We start from the raw sequence: 17,148 nt of genomic DNA, 5'->3' as shown, positions 1-17,148 counted from the left end.
CACCAAGCCGCTGTTACTCAGTGCATTGGCGGAGAGAGTAATTTTCTATACAATAGTAGAGCAATATTATGCGTCCACGCGATTGTGGCCTAATAAAAATTGCGTTTGAAAATGTTGATAGACTTCAACTCTGTCGCCGAGGGTTCTCTCTTCTGCTAGCTTTCGCTCCTTTTTGATAATAAATTAGTCTTCGTCTAATCAATGCCGTTTCAAATCTCATTGTTCCCAAAAAAAAATGAACGTGGCACGCATGTGGGCAAAAAGAACATACAAAATTTTGCTTTATTATTAATTAGTTACAGTAAGAAGAAAATGGGAACAGTTCCCCTGTTTGTAATTTCGCGTTATCTGCAAATCATTTCTAATGCATAGATATACTTGGGAACAACTATATTTTTTTTAATATATGTAAGAGGCCTGTGAGATGTCAAACGACAGGTTTCCCTTCCTGCTGCTTGAAACAAATGTGAAAACCGCATTAAAATTCGTGATAGTCCCCAAAATTGCGTAATCCATAGTAGGAACGTATGTACCAATTGTGGCACTATTCCTAATTTTGTTTCCTATTATAGCAAGTCCCATTGTTTTCTTATGGGATTGGCCATAATGAGACCACTAGCGCAACAACTGGTGCATAGGAGGATAAAATTGAGCAAAATCAATTTTTACAATTGAGGTGAACCGGTCTAGGGCCGAAAACCTCATTAATAAAGACAATAAAAAAAATTACAATTATGTTTTGTCTGTTCAGAAGGAGATTGAAAGTGTTATCGTGTCATATGAATATGGTTCACCAATCAGATCATGTTGTCTTCGTGGTGATATGATGTGTCACTTGGTGTTTAATGCACTAGTGTGGCAACTGGTGCTATAACCGCGACTGGTACATCTAGCCTAAATATAATTATTTCGACAGAAGACTATTTCACTTCGACAATTTGTAGGGTAACGGTACCTATAGTGGAGGTATTAGTAGGACTACAAAAGATTTTTTATTTTTTTCGTGAATTATACAAAAAAATCAGCTTTAATATCTTAGCCAATAGATAAATCAAAAAGTTTAGTGGTGGTAAAAATTGACTTTGGTTTCGTCAGTGGTGCTATCCATTGATTGCTTATGAGACTCGCCACTATTGCTGCATTTGCTCCACTATAAATACAAGCGAGTCAATTCAATTGCTACTCCCCGGAGACGAGCCAGCCTCGGGCTGAAAGTCTCTTTAATAAAGACACAAAGAAAAAAATTGCTACTCTGCGATCACAGTCAGTTGAGAAACAGAGGAATGTTAGTCAGTTATTAATGTTGCTACTAGAGGCTGAGAATACCTCTGCATCTCCTCAACAACCATGGTAGGAAGTTATGTTAGTTGGGTAAGGTAATCAGAAACATAGATCGGGCTTCACCATGAAAAGTGATGTGACCTATGCAGATTCAATTTTACAGATATTTTTATATTCAACAGTATTAGCATTTCCTTAACTGATCTTTTAGAATAGGAGTTTAATTATCCATCCATTGCGAGGACAAACAATCAATCGCTCAAAGCAAGCGATTTGAATTTAGACTAAAACGCCAACACCATCATTATTTCTTGAACGCGATGATGAACGCTGGATGAGAGATGTTGATGGAATTAGGTTTTTGTAGAGATGTTTTAGTGAACGATTTGTAAAACTACATGTGCTAGAGAACTTTGTATGTTTTTCTAATTGTTTATCCATCACGAGAATAAACAATCAATCGCTCAAAGTGAGAGATTCTTCATTTAAACTAAATCAGATTCACCACTATTTCTTAAAAACTCGTTAATTGTTCATCCATTGCGAGCATAAACAATCGACCATTCGAAATGAACGATTGTTTATTTAAATTTATCCAAGGTACCGTTGACATATTTCCTTTAACGCATATCCTCGCATAAATTAAACATAAATTCAACAATTTAAATAAAACAAATATAATAGGTAGATCAAATCTTATAAAACGACAAAGAAATATCGAGATATGAATAGCATTGCGTAGGAAAATGAATTGGATTTTCATGTAGATTAAATAAATGAAAACAATCAGGACAATAAAAATATTGTTTTTCTATATCTCCATTTGAGAGATTTTCGGCCCTTGACCGGTTCATCCCTCGACAATAAAGCTAATATTTACTGATAAATTTTAACTCTAAATGATTAAACACATTTAAATTTGTTCATAGTAAAGCCCGGTAGGGGAGACCGGGGCTGGTTGGCCGAATGGGCAGGTTGACCGAGTGGCTTTTGTGAAAACGTTTTGAGGCTCATTTTAAGCTCATTATAATGATTTGAGTGTGGTATTAGATCGCCCATGTACGGTTGTAATTTCAGATATTTTAGTGTTTCCGTTTGCTCAGGATCACGTTTTTTGCTATTTTGGTGTTTGTGAGTAAATTTATGTTAGGGTAATGTCATATTTCTAACACGAATCAATATTCATCAGATTTATAAAAACTTGATACGCTGGAGAGGGTATGAAAATACTTACAATTACAAAACCTCACTTTTGTGTTTGTAAATTTTGATTGTTCCCGAAAACAAGTCGTAGGTTAGCCGACTTTTGTGTTGTCTGTTTGGCAGAGTAAAAACTTAGTAAATACTTAGTAAAAATAGTAAATACGACACCATTTTTACCGATTCTCCAATAAAAGCAGCATTGAAATGCATGTTTTAAAAAGACTGAAAAGTAAAGAGTTGAGATTTTTTTACGTGCCTAAATATTACAAAATTATAAACACTACCTTTTTACCACTTCTAAAGATTTTCCACTAATTCATTTTATGTGTTTCACTTAGTTTAACAAACTCGGCCAACCTACCCCTGTCCTGGGATTGGTTGGCCGAATTTGTCTGCCGCATTTGTTATAAATTTTTTATCAATTTGTTTTCATCGTTGAAAATATGTCACAAATGACTTGTATTTTTATGACAGTGAAAACCGTTTTTCGAAAAGTCGAATCAGAATTAGTACAGACATTCGGAAAGCAAAACTCGGTCAACCAGTCCCGGTCTCATCTACTAAATACGCAATACACAAAGAGGTTCAAACAATGAGAATCTAAAGACAATTGTAAAGAAATAAAAGAAATCGATGAAATTGGTCAATACAGCCACGCCCCTATGATCTTAAGTACGGGAAATATTATGTTTTAAATCGCTAAAACCCTCATTAGTTGCACTTATACCTCACAGAAAGAAAGGACTGAGCTATCGTCAATATCTGTAATCTGGGTACAGGTGGTCCGTTTACACAACTGCGGTACGGTGCGATGGAGTAGCTGGGATATTGTACCTGGAAGCTATTATTACCATACATATCAACACTATTCCATCGGCCACGGATGGATTCACAATGAACGAATAGTAGTTATCGAGGCAACAGTTGCATCATTACTACAGTATCAACATCCTTACAGCAAACAGAACGCATGTTGAACGCACGAAAAAATGTGATGAACGAACAGAGGTAGGGTTTCTTACCCCATTCCCGGCCTAACATGCATACGACTGCATTATTTAATTAATATTTATGACAGGAAGCAACTTTTCCTAAATTTCGTGGGCCGTGCAGTACTGCAATGGGGTTCACTTCTGCTTAAAAATAGCTTTTCTTGGTAAACATCGTTTGAAAAAGCTTTTATTTGATTTAAATTAACGAGGTCCAGCACTCATTTCAGTCATAGCGATTTCGTTTCCGGCCCACTTCCAAACCAGTTCCCGGCCTAAGCAAAATTTCGCTCAATCTCTCAACATCTTACTCTCATTCTCTCTCGGGACGGTAGAAAATGCGACGTAAACAAAAATATGCACGTTCAACGCCGACATGATGCCAGATGGTATTATTTATAATAATTTTATTTGGTTGAAAAGATTTATTCACTCTTCCAATTACTTCCAAACGCTTAAAACTATATTTTTTCAGTTTTTGAAATTGAGAGGCAGCACACGGTGCGGCTAGAAGTTCTTAGGCCGAGGTGAATTTTTGTTCGCTTTGAGGATAGATTTTTAAATGTATTGTAATATGTTTATATTAGTTCTAGTGAAACGAACAAATATAAAAGATTAAAGTGCTTGAGTTTAGAATTATTGTGTGGTGATTAACAGCTTCAAGCAATGATTATATCGAGAACTGTGACGATTTCCAGGTAGGTGTTTATATGAAAATACCGTTTTGTAAAAGTGGAAAGATTCACTCCGGCTCAGTGGTGTAGCAACGGAGAGCGAATGTTCGGAATCTACATTTTTATTTTCTATAATTGGACCAATTAGGAGTGAAATAAATGGTTGAAAAATATTGAGTATTGTGCGAAATAAACGGGAGACTTTTTAAAATTATCAACCATAAACCTACGGCTTCCAAAAAGTATAAATCGTTAGTTTTCTGTGCAGTGAGCCGGGAAAGTAGTGATTTACCCTAGCTGTCGGGAATATTGAACGACCCGAAAGCAAATGAATGAAACTGTCATACAAAGTCACCCGAGAGCACCGTTACATCTCGTATCATTGCGTGTATATGGACTGTCGCATATGAGCCGATAGCACGGCTGTCATTATTTAACCAAGGCGACAATCATTGGTAGGCTGTTATGATGCGGTACATATGGAATGCATACATATGCGATACATATGGATACAGCAATTGCCAAAGAACTTATGTATAAGGATAAAAAAAGATTATGCTATGTTGCTATATTTAAACCTATTCCTCGTTAAAGTTGCTGCAAAATTATAGAAATAACCCAACACTTGAAGCTAATACGAAAATTACTTCCATAGAACTCAAATTGTTGTCAAATTTTACAAAGGAACGAACTTATCCCTTATTCCTTGATTCGGCTTGTGCGGTTGATTCAAAAGTATAAGATTGGTAATGTCGTTCCTGTTCGCGTGGCTAACATCTCGGTTACTTTGACCTGGCAGCCAAAGTACCGGTACTACAAACTTGTGTCAAACCGATGTTGGTGATGGAATTAAACATGCATCACGGAACGCTGCAATATTGGATTGTTTTCACTACTGCACCGGGAAGTTACGCACAAAATCAAAAGAAACGAACAGGAGCTACATAGCACTATTGAAACATAAAAAGTCACCAGCTGATTCACATAAAATATCGCGTGTGGAAAAATTCTTGGCGGAAGAAAACTTTTCATGGGGCAAAAACTCGTCCACAACATGACGCGGCTTACTTCGATCCAGAAATGTCAAAGCTATATTTGTTCGGGATTTGAGTCAGAACGGTACAATTGATAAATTTTAAAAGAAACATTTCAAGTTTGTGCGTTTTTTAACACTTCCGAAATGATGAACAGTTCATTTGATTGAGACTGATAGTTCAAATGCAACTTTCTCTCAATGATTTGTTACATCCTACTTCGAAGCAAATAGTTGCCACCTCAAGTGGCTATAGTGCATATGAATTGGAACATGAAATATTTCAGCGATAGTTTTCAATTTCCCTATTAATTCAGAAGTTTGACTTGTCTATACTTATGGATTCTACTCATATGTTCTATTCATCCATTGATTAGATTCAAATGAAGCCTTTCTGCAGTTATGACTGACATAAAAATCTAAAATCTTTCATGCAAATAGTTGACCAAGAGGGAGGGGCCCAAACATGTCTAATTATGTTCTTATGTAATTTAGCGAATGATTCCAAAGCCCCACATTCACTAAAGTACACGTCCACCCGACACAGTAAAATTACTTGTAACACACATTTTCATGGTTCATAAAAAACATGAAATTGCTGCTGATGGTTGACCTCCCTCAAGCGGGTAATAAAAACAAATACCGCGTAACTACGCTCACTATACTGCGCGCGTTCTGATCTCTGATGATGACGATGGTTCCCACAGACCTTTCCAACGATATGCCATAGTGATAACGACGAATGACGACGACGACGACGATGATGGCCACTCGACTTACGGACTAAGGTACTTATTCAACTTAGTGGTGACAAACGCGCGCGGCGTGGTTGCGCTTGCTTATGATGAGTTGCATGTCCGTTTCCTACTGCCCCCGGGGCGATATCTACCGGTACCCACATAAGTATGTTGTTACGCTAGGGTGCGTCTTGGTCATTGTGTAACTGTTAATGGTCAATTTCTGGGACAACATAAAACAGATTTTTCCAACAATAAAAAAAAAGAATTCTTTGAAAACATTGAAAACAACTTTAAACAAATATTTCGATATAATCTTTGTATGGTTTCTGTTGCAAAAATCTGTATTCAAAAATATGTTTGAAAAATGTTCGTTTTGAAATTTGACAAAACTTCAATTTCGGTCCACCCTGAGCGACGTTTTAATATTTGGAAATTGATGGATGTGCTGCAATGTACACCTCGCAGTCATGTTGTATGTCATACACACTTTACACACGCATACACGATGGCAAACGACGACGATGAAAAAGTAGCATGTAAGTCTCGGTCTTTGACAAGCTCGTAAAACTCTCCGCAAGAGACATTACATTCTTCTTGTTGTTGTTAGACCCCAATCCCTCCCGCCTGTCACCATTTCGATGGGGAACCGCGTGTTCTTAACAGCAGCGAGCGGAAAAACTCCACAGTATATTAAATGTCGTGATTACACGATAAAGCCGTCGTAGTCGCACGCACCTTTCCAAGGTCCGAGCTACCGCTGCTGGTTGCTGACGGACGTACGCGTTCGATCCCGGGGGGACTCAACAACGGCCACGATTGGGAAAGACGATTTATTTTTAGCGCTTGTTGAAAGAAGATTTAGAGTTTTTTTACGAGCTCTAGTTGAGCGCGCGGCCGATGCTATGAAGAATCGTAGTCTTATAATCGCAGCGGTTAGCTCGTGCTACGTAGGAATCGGACAACTCATACGTTACACCGAATCGTGGCGTGAGATCTCACCTAGCGTTGAAATCCGAGATTTCTGAAAAAACTGGTCCGTAATTCTTAACGCGTGTAAACAGCTTTATTTTGAATTTAACAACACAAGCAGCTTTTATGATGACTCAGACTAAGCCCTCAACAAAAGGTTTGATTTCCTATATCAAAAGAGAATGATTTTGATTCGTATAACATGGTTAGTAGATGATATTCCGAGTATTATTTCACCGTTAGCCATCATACTAAAGAGATTGTTTTGTTGTTGTTGTTTTACAAAATTGTTCGGAATAGTAAACCCATCATTATGGTGCTATCAAAAAATAGGGTGGCCCATAATATAAAAAAAAAAGATTTCTTTTTATTTCTTGGAATACTGAAATGAAGGGTGTCCCAAAAAACAGTATTTTTAATCATTTTTTTTTGTTTTTGTTTTTTTTTTTTGGAAAGTCGTCTTCGGCCGACTTTTAAAGCTCAAAAAATGCAACGTTTGATGGGTAAATATGCTCAACATTTTTTGCCAATCAATTAGAGAGACAGCTTTGGCAGGTTTTGTTACATTTTGGCAGGGGAGTTTTGTCGACCGAATTTTTATGAAATTTGGCCAAAATATTCTTTGATAAGCAAAAGAATGTTTAAGCCAAATTTGAGCATAATCAGTCATGGAAAACCCCCTGACAATAATAGAACAAAACCTGCCAAAGCCGTCATTCCCTATATTCGTTTTTCTGTCAAAATTACATTTTTGTTTTCAAAAGTTGAAATCTCCGATAAGGGCAAACCAAAAAAATATGTTTACACGGCATTTGAAAGAGCAATTCATATTCTTTATTATGTCAAAAAATTGGAGATCATATATTTTCAAGTGAATTGATATCGACAACGGAAGAAGATACAGACGATGTTCAATATAGCCAAACACGCGTTTTGAAAAGCCCCAAAAATCTTCAGAAGGTGACATTTAAGGTGAACCGAAGACTTTTCCAAAAAACCACAAACAAAAAAGATAAAAAAGAAATACTGTTTTTTTAGGGACACCCTAATCCAACTTGGTAAAATTGCTCTAATTCAGCCAACTTAAGAGCTACAGAAAAAACTCCATTTTTAATTATTGGAATAAGCTGTGCTACAGCTTTGTAGAACATACATGTCAGTATCCCGAAAAAAAAATATTTCTTTATATACAAGGCCACCCTATTTTTTATAGTACCATAATGATGGCCTAACTATTCCGAACAATTTTGTAGAACAACACTTTTTTCGAAAAATATATAAAAATATATAGTCTTTTCGCGTAAATCTATATCCTGGACCATAGTGCACTGAATTTTGCCAGTCAGAAAAAAAGTAGAAGTTTGTATCCGAGACACGACCGCCAATTGGGCGTAGGATTACGTACAGTGTAAGATTTTATTTTGAAATTCTGAATATGTTCACCAACCAACGGTTATCTATGGCTGATGTGACTGTTGCGATAGAACTGAGTGCCATACATACCACCTGAATTCTCTGTGTTTGTGTTTTGTAATTTAGAGAAAATTCTTTCAGCTATTTTTTGGGAAAATTTCACTTGATATTGATATTGACGTAAACTTCAGCCATTCGATTATGTGAGGCTGAAATGCTACAAACCTCATCCATGCGAATAAACGTTTGCAGCGTCTCCTTTAGACGAGTGCTTGTGACCCTGCTACCGACGACAACTTTCTGCCATCGCCAAGCGCTTATGATTTGCACTTTGAAGAAAAGTCGCCTCGGTTCAATCTTTTTTTTTTTTGTAAAAAATTGTTGTCCTGATACGATCCGCTGTGTTACCAATAATGCGTCCTATCACAAGCAGCAACAAAACTGGAATCAGAACCATGGGAAAATTTAATTTCATTGCTATTGACTCCAACGTCAGCCCATCTTTGATTTGCCGAAGAAACGCGATCGGCGATAGACAACAATCATGCGAATACATTTTTGCAGCGTCTTCCTCCGACGACCGCTTGCGCTGTTGCTGACGCCAAGCGATTAGGAGTACTGGCTTCGAACGAACAAAAGGCGGAGCCAGTGAGCCGATGTCAATAGTGGCCGCCGAAGGGGTGGGGTCACAGTCTCCAATGCTATCGGATACTGGGAAACCGAAGTCCGGTTTCGCGAAAGACTCGGCTGAAGGACCGGATCGAAGCACAGAACAACTAATGGCATCAAAAGGCAGGGAAAAGGCGGCAGCGATGATGGCTGCTACGGGCAGCGGTAGCAAGGTTCAGAAAAACGTAACACCTAACGATCAACGATTAGTAGCCGCAAGACTCTGAGCACCATTCGCCTCCTGCTGCCAGGCGAGCAGATCAAGCACGCCGTCTAGGAGGAAACCAAAGCAGTCACCAAGTACACCGAATTCAATTGAACGATAACGAGGACGTAGCTCCACCCAAAACGGCCCTTTCAGAGGCCATAGCCGCACAGAAGGGAGGGGTTCTCGTACCGCGCACGCAGAAAATCAGAATTTTGAAAGAAAATTCCACTTTACTGCTACTGACGCCAACGTCAGCCACTCGATGATTTATCGCTAAAATACGATTGCGTCAACCCATTCGGATACATTTTTGCAGCGTCTCCCTCCGACGATCGCTTTCAAAGAAAATAGATACTAAGGTGTGGAAATCCATATAATACACTTGCATTTGGTCTTCTTCCTCACATTCTATATATTCTCATTGGATCGCTTTCACTGCTACTAACTTCAACTTTCTGCCTTCGCCAAGCGGTTATGGATTTGCACTTTGAAGAACATTTTTCGGCTCTACCTTCTCTTGAGTAAAAAATAAATTTTTTTCAATAGCTTAGCGCCTTAAACCAATTATTTTTATTAGTTGGGCAAGATCTTATAGAGTTCGTCGATCGATTGATACCACTCCCTATCTCTCCCCTATCTCTCCGAAGGACGTAATCCTACGTCAAAAGTTGTTGAACTTTACACGAAAGTAATGCACATTAAGGTAATGCCAAAAAGAGCATTATTTTTTTCTGTGTGGCCTGGGCTGATGATGAACATACTCCATCTATTAAAATAATTCCATGGATCCACGGATGTTTGAAGGTTTCACTTAGTAGAGCGGTGACAACAACGCTGGTGGAATCCGTCAGGACCACGTCAGTTTCTGCAGAGAATACGCTGCATTGAGGCGCTAGGCCCTCGGCTGGAGGCGGAACTATCGGTGTAGCATATCTCATGGTCCCGGAAACGCGTTGCGGTGAGTTTGAGAACCGACCTTCTCGACTCCTCGGTGCTATCGCTCACAGCGTTTCGCCGGATTTGGTCTGCCTCGTCGAGGAGAGGGATTCTGTGCTCTCCTGACGTAGCAGCGGCAAAAGAAGCAACTTTGCGGCAGATAGCCCTGTGCCGAGAAGGAGTGATACCGGCGTCTACACAGGCCACTTCTGCCAGGGTGGAAGGAAAAAGACCATAGGCTAACCGGACATTAGTATAGAAGACGGGCGAGAGGACGCTAATGAGGCCTCTTTGGAAGGTGCAGGTTAACTGCAGGCCATAAGGCAGGCGACTATCGATCGTTGCTTGGCCTACCCATAGCCTGGTGTGTCTGTTGTCGGTACTATGTTTTTTGGCCAATATTTTGCTAAGACCGACCCTTGGGAGTATGGGCTGTAGGACAAAAGTTGAAGGTCAAAAAGTCGAAGGACAAAAGGTTGAAGGACAAAAGATCGATGGTCAGAATGTCGAAAGGACAAAAGGTCAAAGGGACAAAGGTCAGATAAAATTTCGGTTGTAGGACGAAAGGTTGAAGGTAAAAAAGTCGAATCTCAAAAGGTCGAAAGGTCAAAAAGTTGAACGGTCAAAAGGTGAGATGGGATAAAAGATCGAAATTACAAAAAAAATGAGGCTAAACGTCGAGTGTTAATCAAAAGACAGGAACACAGTCTTCGACCAGAGGTCGTACAGGCTGAACACTTAAACACCTAGCATGAGACATCCAATGGACTAGTGATGATTTTTTCGGAAACAATCCTCCTTACCGGGCGGGAATCGAACCCACACTCCATAGCACTTCATAGACGAAGCTCACCCAACCATTCTTCTGCACATTTATGTTTATTTGTGTTTCATATTTGTATATTTCATTCTACAATTTTTCCTTTGTTCAAACTTAGGAAATTTTTAGGAGGTAAATTGTCAAATCAATATTTTCATTAAAGCTTTACTTAAATTTTGATTCCTGAAACAAGTTCTTCACTCATTTTCATCAAAATGATCATTAGAAATACATCATTTTTGGCTTAACATACCATCTTCTAGCGATAATAATTTTATTTTCATGTGCTCAAAAGGAGATACATTTTAACGAAAGTAAAATTTGTTTTGATGTAAATATAAACGAATATAATGAATTTTACTTTTATTATTATCAACCGTTACGTTTCGCTGTAAAGTAGGGAGAGGTATGGAATTGCCCAAATTTGCGTTTCGTATTCCATTTACACCATAAGTCAACTAGTAACCCTCTAACGCCCAAGACCGGCTTTAAACAGGGTTCTTTGATTTTTTTTATTTATTTATTATTAGTCGAAATAAAAATGCTTGTTTAAATCTGGCTAAAAAAATTCTAAACTAGACAAACAAAATTCTAAAAAGGTGAAATAAATGAAATCGCGAGTTTAATTGTGTTCAGATCGGTTTTAGAAAGCAAAATAGTGATTTTGATTTTGAGCGAGATAATAAATTTGGGTTTAAGAGAGTTAAGTAAACTCTAAAGATTAGCTTCTGTTCAAAATGGGTTAGTGACAAAAGGTCGAAATACTAAAGGTCGAAAGGACAAATAGTCGAAAGACAAAAAGTCGAAAGACCAAAGGTCGAAGGGACAAAAGGTCGAAAGGACAAAACGTCAACCGTGACAAAAGGTCGAAAGGGACAAAATATCGAAAAGAACAAAATGTCGAAAGGGAAAAAAGTCGAAAGGACAAAACGTCGAACGTGACAAAACGTCGAACGTGACAAAAGGTCGAAAGAGACAAAAGGTCGAAAAGAACAAAAGTTCGAATCAATCTCGCACAATACAAGTTTAATTTGTCTCTTAAATCAATAATCTTTTTATCTTTAACAGAACTATATCTTGATAGTTAATATTGTTTCATATTCATAGTAATTACTCCTTCTTCGACAATTGCTCATTCTTCAACTTTGTTAGATGAGATAAGTGTATTACTTCCGTTTGAAGTTAAAATGCATAACAAATTCCTTTGGAATACACTCAACTTGTTCTTGATCGATCTTTTGTTCCTTTCGACCTTTTGTACTTTTCGACCTTTTGTCCCTTTCGACCTTTTGTAACTTTCGACCTTTTGTCCCTTTCGACCTTTTGTCCTTTCGACCTTCTGTCCCTTTCGACGTTTTGTCTTTTCGACCTTTTGTCATTTCGAACTTTTGTCTTTCGACCTTTTGTGTCGAAGATTTTTTGTCATAGATTCGTTCAAAATATAAGGCATAACTCGTAAAAACAGCCTATGACTAATATAATAAAACCTCCAATCTCTCCATTCGACTTTTTTATATTTCGACCTTTTGTTCTTTCTACCTTTTGTCCACTCGAATTTTTGTTCCTCGACCTCGAAGTCAAAATACTCCGGTTCGAATGTACCTACTGGAAGAAAAGACTACCGAAACGACCCCGTGTTACTTTTGACCTGTGTGTGATGATAGGGCCGTTGGTGCACACCCTAAAGATCCCCTAATTGCGCTTTTGAGTGCAATGTAGAATAATAAATTTTAAAAGACAGTGAACCTACTTCAATCCATCCAAGGTCACAAACGAGGTTGACACTTTGTCTGCAATCCGAATACTTGATTTCGAGCCATCAAGCATCGCATGTATTAGCCTAATCAGTTTCGGTGGAAAACCATGAAAAATTCTCGACTCCCTGGGCATAGTATATCAATTGTGCTTGCCGCACAAGATACATACTCATGCAATGGCGGGCATAGACATGCTTTCAATTAATAACCGGAGAAATGCTAATAGAATACTAAGTTTAAAAGCAGGCCAAGTTCCAGTTGGAATGTAGAGCCATTAAAGAAGAAGAAGAAGAAGAAAAAGAAGAAGAGAAGCTTCACCCCATTGAAGCGATTTGGATAGGAAGAGTGGGATCGCCAACTTCCTATTCTGCCGTAATCTGAAAAAGTGACGTATGCGCCATTTTACAACATGCATGTTTTTCATTTTTCTGTTAAAGAGTTCGATGAGTACTACTCGTTAACACCATTTTTGGAAAATGGCTATTACGTCACTTTTTCAGATTACGGCAGTATTGTTAACATTTCGTAGATAAAGGGCGGGCTCTTCTCCCCATCTATTGGGTCAATCTGGGAAACAAGGGCTTGTTTGTATTATTATTTGTACAAACTTTCTTCTGGAAGGAGATTCTCTATTCATCCCGTGGATTTTGCATAGTGTCTCTACTTATGGAACCACCCCACCCATTTTTGGCCCTTCATACAGGAGATTTATGAAATGCAATCAATAAAATAAACATGATCAAATCGTTTTTCAGATATGGCCAGGGCTATCGGCAGGTGCCTTGCTACAATAGATGGTAGTATCATCATCATCATCATCATACGAAAGCTCTATTTCTTAACCTTATCCAGCGTTGGTGGTTCCGCAGCTTGACCGTCGCAACAAAACTTAGAAAAGCTCCTTTCACTAGGTTGTCACCTAGTCTCATCTATCTACAAATTCTTCTCTCGGTCGTTGCACATGGCCGGCAATGGCACATTTTTATGCCCAGCACCATTAACAGTTGTGTAAAATCTCCGCATATCGTTACTTCCCATGTTTTTCTGCGCTTCAGTATCACATTCTCTTCGTGCTGCCTTTTTTATGCGGTGGATTCGTTTCTCGTCTGCTCTTGCTAAACTGTACCGTTCTCTATTGCAACGCGTTCGTGCCACTCGTATCCGACTCCTGGCAGCATTTTTCTCGTTCATCACTCGCTGGCACTCCTCATCAAACCAATATTTTCGTTGTCGTCGCTCGCTTTGTAGTGCCTAACACTTTCTAACACACATAAAAAAATATAGTTTTATGCTGCAGATTATTCAATGAAGTGTGTTGTTTTTCGACTTTAATGTTAGTAAATTAGATTTCAAAAATAAAATTAAACCAAAATATTAAATCTGTACAATTTGCAAATTGAATACGGTATTCATATAAAAATGAGGCTAAGAACCGTGAAATGGAATCTATGTTATTCCTTCAAGTACGCGAAGTACCGACGAAATAACTAAGTTAATCATATCTGGATTATATTCAATTAATTAAAATCACGCTATAAACATGCTGATCAGCAATGAGTTTATAATCTTAAAGAAATGAATCTCTCTCAAACCCATGATATAAAATCAATGCCCTCAAAACAGGTGCCGACTCAATAGGTTCGTCGTCTGACGCCCACACAGTATTGAGCTCTTTCGAGTGACTTCTGTAACGAGACCGATTTGCGGGGGTGCAAACCACTCGCACCGTCTCATCATCGTCGCACGAGACGGTATCAAATGATCCAAAGTGCAACCGACGATCAGCCGAGCGGTTTATTGCATTGTATGTTATTACATCATGAATGAATGTCGAGGGTAGCCGAGTTAGATCTTGAGTCACCTCTTTGAACTGGTATCGGTCTACTTTAGCAAACCAAACATGAAAATGCAAACCCTCTTCTTGCTCACTCACAATCCACTTAAGAAAGCCATTCAATACACCCCATTATCACATCAATATCAAAAAATGTGACACCAACTGGCTGAACGAGGTCCTAATAAAGAGAAAGAAAGCCTCTCGAACGTTGAAAGGAGTGTAACAAAAGCTTTCATCACCATTGCAGCAGCGCTGCAATCGATACCCAGCATATAGTTGCAGATATTTTCGCCGGGTTCTGTTTGAATCCTACGGATAGCTACTTCTCCAGAAGCGATTATTGAACAACAATCGACGTCGAAATATTTAAACATATATTTTCTTTTATTTTGGCTATTCATTTTTATTCGACAACAATCGTCCTAACTTCATCGAACCAGCAGCCGAGCACAGACAGGAGGGTTCGCGTCTGTCACCACACAGACGATGCGAACCCGTTGTCGTCGATTTCTATAGCATAGAGTGCGAAATCGATTCAATTTGTTGGCGCAAGGAGCCAGACAGCAATATTGAAAGGTCCTTTCGTCGACGGTACAATGCATAATAGGTACAGCGTGCGTTGGTAAATCGATATACACATACATGAATATTTTGACAATCATTACAATGTACCTTACCTCATCCATAAAATCTGTTTGTAGAATAAAACAGTCAAAATTCAAATATATTTGTCACTAATTTCTGAACCTTAAATTCGGTAAACCGGTTTTTTGTCTCAATATCAATAGTTTTGTCTCTCAAACAGCAATGGCAAATACCTATAAGAATTTTCTCAATTTTTTTCATACTCGTCCTGTGCCATAGCGCCTCTTGCGTGGTCAGGATAGCGGCAAAGCTACCAACACGGAAAGAGAATGGGACCCCGTAAGGTGTTCGCAGTTTTCGTCTACCACGCCGTACACTACCATCGTCGTTGCCCCTAGCGAAAGAGATGAATTGAGGTGGGAAATGCAAAAGTCCCATATAAAAATGTGTTTGCAAACAAAACAAGTGATCTCGATTTCATAATTTATCGATCTGGATCTGGGCACTGCTGATGCTGATGGTGTGTGCTGACTGCCGTTGAACGGTATCAATATATTTATTTCGGGGGTCTCGCACCTTTCGCGCGCACATCAGACAGAAAAAGAGAATGCCGTTCGCTTGGGAAAGGAAAGTGCCATTATTTTTTTCGTTTGGTTCGGTGATTCCTTCCCAGCGATCCGAGAGGTCCCGTCGACCGCCGCCGCGCTGCTAATGGAAAGGATACACGAGCCTTTAATTAGCGAAGGGATTTTTCGTCCGATATGGGACCTCAGTGCTCTGTGCGGGTATGAGCAACAGGTTCACAGTGTGAGATGGCGGGTGGTTTTGTGTTTCGTAACGATTACCGTTTTCTTTGGTGAATGTTTTCATTTATAATTTATTCGACGTGGGTGAAAATGATGGTGTGCATTGAGTACGCTATTTGTAACAGGTACACATGTTTTTATTTAGTGTAGTCCTTGCAATGTATGAAGTTGAAAATTTGACCTGTAGATGAGACGGAATGATTAGAATAAAAACTCTTTAAATTGAAATAATTTTGGAAAATCAAATATAGTTTCAAAGTAACTATCACTGATTACTTTGTCCGAATTTAGTTTTTACTGGATTTATCCAGAACAATAGCTATTACAAACCAAGCGTTCTACAAGTTCTCGGAACCAGAAGGTCATCCAGTCCCGTTCAAAACCCCAAACATTTCCTAAACTTCTGTCATAATAACCCGAGGACAACGATGATGGTAACAAACACCCCGGCGATGAACCTTGATCTGCGCAACAACAACCCAAGAAAGAGAAAGACCGAAACTATTATTGTCACACCGAGTCATCATAATTTCGGTAAAGCGCGTAGACTTCCCCGAAATCACTTCCCATCTTTGCGGTAGCCGTGTAGCTGGTGATGGTGGTGGTGACGGCGATGGTAGCTGGTCTGCCCCACATTTCCCGCGAACTCGTAAAACCAGTGCGCGCTGCTTCGCTACGCTACGCTCGCCGGCGGGTGTCGTAATCTCCCGAATTATAATTTTATTAGCGCACATGTGTGTGGTTCGTCATCATCTTCGCGCATCGTGGTTCATGTTGCTTTCGCCAGACCACTAGAGTGAGCGAGCTAGAAGTAGGGACAATTTAACAACGCGAACACCATTTATGACTCACTGACAGTCTTGTTAGTTGTTTAATGGCGCTTCTTTCTTTGCATGTACCTACAAATAGGTACGTGCAGCGTCTTGAGTTTCCAATGCTCCCGGGGTTGGTTCTTTGAAGGATTGCTGATTGGGAAGCGTGGAATGACCGAAATTTGTAATAGCACTATGCAAATCGTTCTGCACATGGCTGATCTAACGAGGTTCAAAATGACGATAACATTAAAAGAACAAACAACGTCAGCATTACAACTCTTATGACTACTTCTTCGTCTTCTTGAATGGCTCCAACTGAAACTTGACCTGCTTTACGCCTTAGTCTTTAACTAGCATTTTAGCAAGTTCAATTCAAGTTTGTGTTACTGTGTAATGTCGTCCGATAGATAACT

General features: G+C 39.0%; 1 protein-coding gene across 5 annotated transcripts in view; it reads left to right on the top strand.

The window, feature by feature from the left end:
* The window catches only part of LOC134210975 (protein grainyhead), a 704,499-nt gene that overhangs the window by 539,116 nt on the left and 148,235 nt on the right, over nt 1-17,148 (top strand). The window lies entirely within an intron of this gene.

This window comes from Armigeres subalbatus, chromosome 2 (assembly GCF_024139115.2).
Source record: "Armigeres subalbatus isolate Guangzhou_Male chromosome 2, GZ_Asu_2, whole genome shotgun sequence".
Taxonomy (NCBI): domain Eukaryota; kingdom Metazoa; phylum Arthropoda; class Insecta; order Diptera; family Culicidae; genus Armigeres; species Armigeres subalbatus.
The sequence above is the reverse complement of the archived record's forward strand: the minus strand, read 5'-3'. Positions and strand labels throughout refer to the sequence as shown.